Below are 8,065 nucleotides of genomic sequence, written 5' to 3'. Positions count from 1 at the left end.
TAAGTTGGGGAATCCATTTTGACACAGGATAGTTCTGTGTTGAGCCATGGGGTGTGAAGGTGAGGTGTATGGGGCAGATGTTGTAGCCCAGGGGCAGGTGTTATTAACCCCTAAAGTAACCACCTGAAGGTAGCTCCGCTATCCCAAGGTTAGGCGGGGCAATAATAGTCCAAGACCAGGTTAGGGTTAACGGCAGCTTTACTGAGGTAGACAGATGATAATAGTCTTTACAGATAGGCCAGGATCCCAGAGAGGTGGTCAGTAACATGGAGGGGACCTTGCAGCTTGCTGGGACTTGTAGTGACTTTGACAGACTCTAGGACAGCCACACTGACTATAATAGACTTGACTATAGACTTGACTTGACTGAAGATAGTGACAGCAGACATAGATGAGTTGACTTACTGGAATGTGGCTGTAGGTTAGGCTTGAGGCCTCCAGATGTGCTGGACACTGGATCTGAGACGTCTGGACTTTACTGTATATCAGGATCTAAGAAAGATTGTAATGGCTGCCCCTCTTATAAAGGGGGGCTGAGCCAGAAACCCATAGGTCAAGCTGCAGGTCACCTGGTTGGCTGGTGCTTAAAAAATCTTAATCCTTTCATGACTTATGAGCTGCGGAAGTTGAGTTGTTATTTTCTTTCTAAGTGCTCTCTGATGACACGTGTCTCGGGAACTGCCCGGAGTAGAAGCAAATCCCCATAGCAAACCTCTTGTACTCTGTGCAGTTCCCGAGACAAGCAGAGATGTCAGCAGAGAGCACTGTTACCAGACAGAAAAGAACAACTCAACTTCAGCAGCTGAAAATTATTGGAAGGATTAAGATTTTTTAATAGAAGTAATTTACAAATCTGTTTAACTTTCTGGAGCCAGTTGATATATATAGAGAGAGATGCAAATACCTTCTCTCTTGTAATACCTTTTTTATTGGACTAACAGCATTTTGTCAAATACTGTTAGTCCAATAAAAAAGGTATTACAAGATACTGCAACATTTTATGATTTGCATCTGCATCACTGGACTAATACGGCTACTTAAATTTAATATATATATATATATATATATATATATATATATATATATATAAATAAAAGTTTTTTTTCCAGGAATACCCCTTTAAGTTCATGATACAAGATGGAACAGAAAGGTATTTCGAGGAACAGGGATCGAGAAGATTTTTTAAGTCTTGTGTGGAAAGAAAAATAGCCCCAGCAATAACAGCAGAATTAGAATGACGCCAAAGAACAGCAACAATTTTTAAAAAATGGATTTACCAGCTGCCGTCTATGGGTAGCTGTCAGCACTGACCGCCAGAGGAAAATCTCTCCTACGAGATATTCCAATTATATGGAAAGAAGATCTACCACAAGCTATTTGATGTTATTTGAAAAATGTGTTCAGCCATGTTCTCAGCTGGATGACAATCCCAATGGGACCTTTATTATTTACCATTAGCACTGGTGTATTTATAACCAGACACCTGATTTCTACCAGTCCCATGGTAGGAGGGGACCCCCGCACTGGACGGCTTCCAAGTGCTGCCTTCACACTGTCATTATGGCTCTAGGGGAAGCTCTCCGCTTCTCGAAGGTCCAACACGCACCAAGGCCCTAGGCTACATATGGGTCCTACTACCAACATTCTTTGCCTGAGCATCAAAATTCCTAGGTCCCTGTGTTGTACTGTCCCCACTTATTCCCTGACCACATCTGTCTGTCGGCCTCTTGTCCTGACCGTTTACCATTACAGGAGAACTCCGCCAGCTCTGACCTCCTGTCCGTCTACTGTTAGTAAATTGAAGGGGTTAACCAGGATTAGAAAAACATAGCGGCTTTCTTCCAGAAACAGCGCCACTTCAGGCCTGGTGCAAGGATTTTTACCACCTCATTTTGCTGCCCCTTGACCTCGCGCATTGGCTCTGCCCTTTGACACGTCCCACCTTACTACTGGGGTGACACATTGTAATAAACCCCCTTCTCAAGTAAATACCTCACTTCTGGGGTGGCACCCTGTAACAACCCCCTACTCGTATAATCACCTTACTACTGGGGTGACACACTGTAACAAACCCCCTCCTCATGTAATCTCCTTATTACTGGGGTGACACACTGTAACAGACCCCCTCCTCATGTAATCTCCTTACTACTGGGGTGACACACTGTAACAAACCTCCTCCTCATGTAATCACCTTACTACTGGGGTGACACACTGTAACAAACCTCCTCATCATATAATCTCCTTACTACTGGGGTGACACACTGTAACAAACCCCCTCCTCATGTAATCTCCTTACTACTGGGGTGACACACTGTAACAAACCCCCTCCTCATGTAATCTCCTTACTACTGGGGTGACACACTGTAACAAACCTCCTCCTCATGTAATCACCTTACTAATGGGTTGACACACTGTAACAAACCCCCTCCTCATGTAATCTCTTTACTACTGGGGTGACACACTATAACAGACCCCCTCCTGATGTAATCTCCTTACTACTGGGGTGACACACTGTAACAAACCTCCTCCTCATGTAATCTCCTTACTACTGGGGTGACACACTATAACAGACCCCCTCCTCATGTAATCACCTTACTACTGGGTTGACACACTGTAACAAACCTCCTCCTCATGTAATATTCTTACTACTGAGGTGACACACTGTAACAAACCCCCTTCTCATGAAATCTCCTTACTACTGAGGTGACACACTGTAACAAACCTCCTCCTCATGTAATCTCCTTACTATTGGGGTGACACACTGTAACACACCCCTTACTCATGTAAACTCCTTACTACTGGGGTGACACACTGTAACAAACCTCCTCCTCATGTAATCACCTTACTACTGGGGTGACACACTGTAACAAACCCCCTCCTCATGTAATCTCCTTACTACTGGGGTGACACACTGTAACAAACCTCCTCCTCATGTAATCACCTTACTACTGGGGAGACACACTGTAACAAACCCCCTCCTCATGTAATTTCCTTACTACTGGGGGGGGCGGCATGGCGGGGTTTTGCTGGATGGGCGGTTGCTTCAGATGTTGGCTAACTTTATTGCTGCAGCCAGAGCGGCGCCCCCATCAGGAGTGAGCTCTAGCCGGCCCTGTCAACAGTGCTCAGGTTGTAAGTGGTATTGCAGCTCAGTTCCATTGAAATTAATTGAGTTGTAATACCACACACAATCTGAAGACAGGCGTGGCACTATTTTTGGGAAGAAAGCAGCAGTTTTTTGAATCCCTGGATAACCCCTTTAATTCCTCCTGCCATGACTATTGTAAAATATTATATAAGGACCTACTCATACTATAAAATCTTGACCTGGAAATATTCTGGCCGGAGACTCCGTTGCAGGGGCGTTAGAAGAACAGAGTTTCCCCAGGTCGGCCATCTGAATGGGCCCTTAGGCCATGTTCACATGTCAGAATTTCCATTCCGGATTCCACATTGGAATCCGGCGCGGAGATTCCGCTGCAGCAGAGTCCCACTGAATTCAACGGCATTCTGCTTCGCTGTGCACACGGCGGAATTTCCGTGCCAGATGTTTCTGGCACGGAAATTCCATTTGCTGTGTCCGCACAAAGTCCGCATGGAATGCATATCCGTCTATGAAATGCCCGCACAGATTCACCATGCGGACATTCTGTCGTGTGAACAAAGCCTAAAGTGGGGCAAAAAAGTATTTAGTCAGCCACCAATTGTGCAAGTTCTCCCACTTAAAAAGATAAGAGGCTGTAATTTTCATCATAGGTATACCTCAACTATGAGAGACATAATGGGGGGGAAAATCCATAAAATCACATTGTCTGATTTTTTAGGAATTTATTTTCAAATTATGGTGGAAAATAAGTATTTGACATTTCCACAATACTCTTCTGGATCATCCAAATGCTCTCTAGCAAACTTCAGACGGGCCCAGACATGTACTGGCTTAAGCAGGGGGACACTGGGGAGATTATCATTGGTCTTGTGTGTCTTCTATTTTCTCATAATTGCTCCCACAGTTGATTTCTTCACACCAAGCTGTTTGCCTATTGCAGATTCAATCTTCCCAGCCTGGTGCAGGTCTACAGTTTTGTTTCTGGTGTCCTTCGACAGCTCTTTGGTCTTGGCCATAGTGGAGTTTGGAGTGTGACTGTTTGAGGTTGTGGACAGGTGTCTTTTATACTGATAACAAGTTCAAACAGGAGCCATTAATACAGGTAACGAGTGGAGGACAGAGGAGACTCTTAAAGAAGAAGTTACAGGTCTGTGAGAGACAGAAATCTTGCTTGTTTGTAGGTGACCAAATACTTATTTTCCACCATAATTTGCAAATAAATTCTTTAAAAATAAGACAATGTGATTTTATGGATTTTTTTTTCTCATTATGTTTCTCTTAGTTGAGGTTATAACCTATGATGATTTACAGGCCTCTCTAATCTTTTTAAGTGCGATAGATGAAATCTGATTGGTTGCTACGGGCAACGGGCAACTTTTCCTATGGACATATTTGATAAATCTCCCCCAAAGGTTTTCTACATTGTTTTAGGGAGCTAGACCCAGCGATCCTTTTATCCCGTAATACACTGTGATACACTTTTGGTTTCTATATTCTACTCATAAAGACGGATCAGCCTCTAGTGCCCAAGTATTGGTAATACAAAGTAGTGTCTCCCGTGGCCGCAGCAGACAGATGTTACTCGCTTTAACCAAGGATAACGCAAAAAGAAGCACTCTGGCAATTGTTTATTTTGCATATATAGTGTAGCATAGGATGTTATTGGAGAATAATGCAGAGGTTCTTATGTATGGCTTGTGCTTACTTGTTTTAGCAGATGTGGCAGGCGTGCAGTTTTCAGCCATCTTTTTCAAAACTGAAATGATTTCCTTATGGCAGCAGCAGACAGATGTTACTCGCTCTAACCAATGATGGCACTAAAAACCTAAAGAAGCACTAGGCTATTATTAAAGGAGTAGTCCAGTGGTGACTCAGTGGTTTACAACTTATCCCCTATCTTAAGGATAGGGGATAAGTTGCGACCCCTGGGGCCCCCCGCAATCTCCTGTACGGAGCCCCGACAGCCCGCGGGAAGGGGGCGTGTCGACCTCCGCACGAAGCGGCGGCCGACACGCCCCCTCAATACAACTCTATGGCAGAGCCGAAGCGCTGCCTTCGGCAATCTCCGGCTCTGCCATTGAGATGTATTGAGGGGGCGTGTCGGCCGCCGCCTCGTGCGGGGGTCGACACCCGCTATCTCGGCGGAGAGCCGGGGCCCCGTACAGAGAGATCGCGGGGGGCCCCAGCGGTTGGACCCCCCGCGATCTCAAACTTATCCCCTATCCTTAGGATAGGGGATAAGTTTTTCACCACTGGACTACCCCTTTAAAGAGTACCTGTCACCAAATAAACTTTTCTAAACTAACTCAGGCTATGTTCCCTAACTACTTCTAACACCCCTCCCCTTTTCAGAGCTTTAAAAAGCTGTGTATCATACCTATATTCTTGCTCACATGGGAGTGCAATCTCCCAGCAGGAGAAAGTGGGCATTTCTGACCACTTCTGCCCTCACATATTTGTAGTGCTGTGATGAATGGAAGACCTAAGGCTCTGTGCAGCTTTCAGTGAGGATTTGTATAGCTTTCAGTCTATGCAGCTTTCAGTCTGTGCAGCTTTCAGCAAGGCTCTGTGCAGCTTTCTGTGAGAATCTGTGGAGCTTTCACTTTGTGTGCAGCTGTCAATCAAGCTAAGTGCAGCCAGAAGCGCTTCCTTAGTTTGGTCTCCTGCCAGGCCGGAAAGAGACCAAACTCACTGTATTAATTGCAGCAGGGACTAGAACAGCGCCACCTAACGGCCAATTTTTCTATTACATTTTAAACTTATATATGTTGATAATTTTAAAAGCAAGTGACTGGGAAAGTGTCTGCTAATTAAACAAGGAACACTACAGATTTACTTGGTGACAGGCACTCTTTAAAGAATGTAGAGGTTCTTGTGTAAGGCCTGTGCTTACTTATTTTGGCTGATGTGGCAGGCGTGCAGTTTTCAGCCATGTTGATTATTTTTCAAAACAAAAAAGATTTCCTTATGGCGGCAGCAGTCAGATGCTACTTGCTATAATCAATGATAGCACTAAAAACCTAAAGAAGCACTCTAGTAAAGAAGATCTTCAATGTATAACACTTATCCCCTATCCCATCAATCGGACCCCCTGCGATCTCCTGTATGGGGCCCCGAATCTGCAGCGACTCTCCAGTGCAGGAGGCGTGTCGGCCGCAGCATGACGCCACAACTGACTTGCCCCCTCCATGTATGTCTATGGGAGAGGTGGAGATGCAGCGTTCGTGCATCCCCACCTCCCCAATAGAGCTGGATGTTGGGGGGGGGGGGGGGGTATGTCGTCGACCTCACTATCCTGCAGATAGGGGATAAATGTTATACACAGCAGATCTCCTTAAAGGGGTATACCAGGAAAAAACTTTTTTTTATATATATATATATATATATATATCAACTGGCTCCAGAACAACAGATTTGTAAATTACTTCTATTAAAAAATCTTAATCCTTTCAATAATTATCAGCTGCTGAAGTTGAGTTGTTCTTTTTTGTCTGGCAACAGTGCTCTCTGCTGACATCTCTGCTTGTCTCGGGAACAGCACAGAGTAGAAGAGGTTTGCTATGGGGATTTGCTTCTAAACTAGGCGGTTCCCGAGACAGGTGTCATCTTGGACAGAAAAGAACAACTCAACTTCAGAAGCTCATAAGTACGGAAAGGATTGAGATGTTTTAATAGAAGTAATTTACAAATCTGTTTAACTTTCTGGAGCCATGAAAAAAAAGTATTTTCCTGGATAACCCCTTTAAGTGTTTTTTGGCATAAATAAGGTTCTTGTGTAAGGCCTGTGCTTACTTGTTTTAGCTGAAGTGGTAGGCATTCAGTTTTCAGCCATTTCAGAACAGAAATAATTTCCTTACAGCGGCTTCATGTACGAAAGCAGTGACATTTTCTCATGTCTCCAAATGTCCCTAACTATTACCCCACTGTTTGAAAAATAGTTTACTTCTCCGTATTACTATTGATTATTCAGCATTTGGGGTAAATCCAAGAACTCTGCTTTTTCTCAGAGTTAACTTATCAAAATTAAAGATATGGATTCTCAATGTCCAAGACAATGTTTAGAACACTTAGCTCGTATCTTGCTTTATTTGGCGCACTATTTTGTCCTGGGATGCTTTGCTACTTACCATCGCAATGCACTTTTTTTTGATGCCAGCGTCAGAAGGGGATCATAAAGGGAGGGGAGAATATAGGTGACATTTGCATCAAACATACAGGGTAAGATTGATTGTGAAAAATTACATACAAAATGAGGCACATCCTAAAACCTAAATCTTATCTACATGTTTATAGACTAAGAAAAAAAATTGTTTCTGGATAAAACATGGAGTTTATAATCGGATGCGCTAATGCTTCCCACTATGTACCACATCAGATAGTAATTTGTGTACACAGTCACATATGTCTTTCGGATTTGTGGCCTAAATGAAATCAGTTGTGCAAATTAATCTCCAATCATAGCAGAAAATACTTAAAGGGGTACTCCGGTGGAAAACTTTATTTATTTATTTATTTATTTTTTAAATCAACTGGTGCCAGAAAGTTAAACAGATTTGTAAATTACTTCTATAAAAAAAAAAAATCTTTACCCTTCCAGTACTTATTAGCAGCTGTATACTACAGAGGAAATTCTTTTCTTTTTGAATTTCCTTTTTGTCTTGTCCACAGTGCTCTCTGCTGCCACCTGATGCCCGTATCAGGAACTGTCCAGAGCAGGAGAAAATCCCCATTGCAACGGACAGAGGTGTCGGCAGAGAGCGCTGTGGACAAGACAAAAAAAAGAAATTCAAAAAGAAAATAATGTTCTCTATGTTATGCAGCAGCTGATAAGTACTGAAAGGATTAGGATTTTTAAATAGAAGTAATTTACAAATCTGTTGAACTTTCTGATACCAGTGCATTTAAAAAAAACCCTTTAAAGAAGCACTCTAGGATTTTTTTTTTTTTTGTTGCTTATAT

This window comes from Hyla sarda, chromosome 6 (assembly GCF_029499605.1).
Source record: "Hyla sarda isolate aHylSar1 chromosome 6, aHylSar1.hap1, whole genome shotgun sequence".
In the NCBI taxonomy this organism is placed as follows: domain Eukaryota; kingdom Metazoa; phylum Chordata; class Amphibia; order Anura; family Hylidae; genus Hyla; species Hyla sarda.
This window is presented reverse-complemented; position numbering follows the sequence as displayed.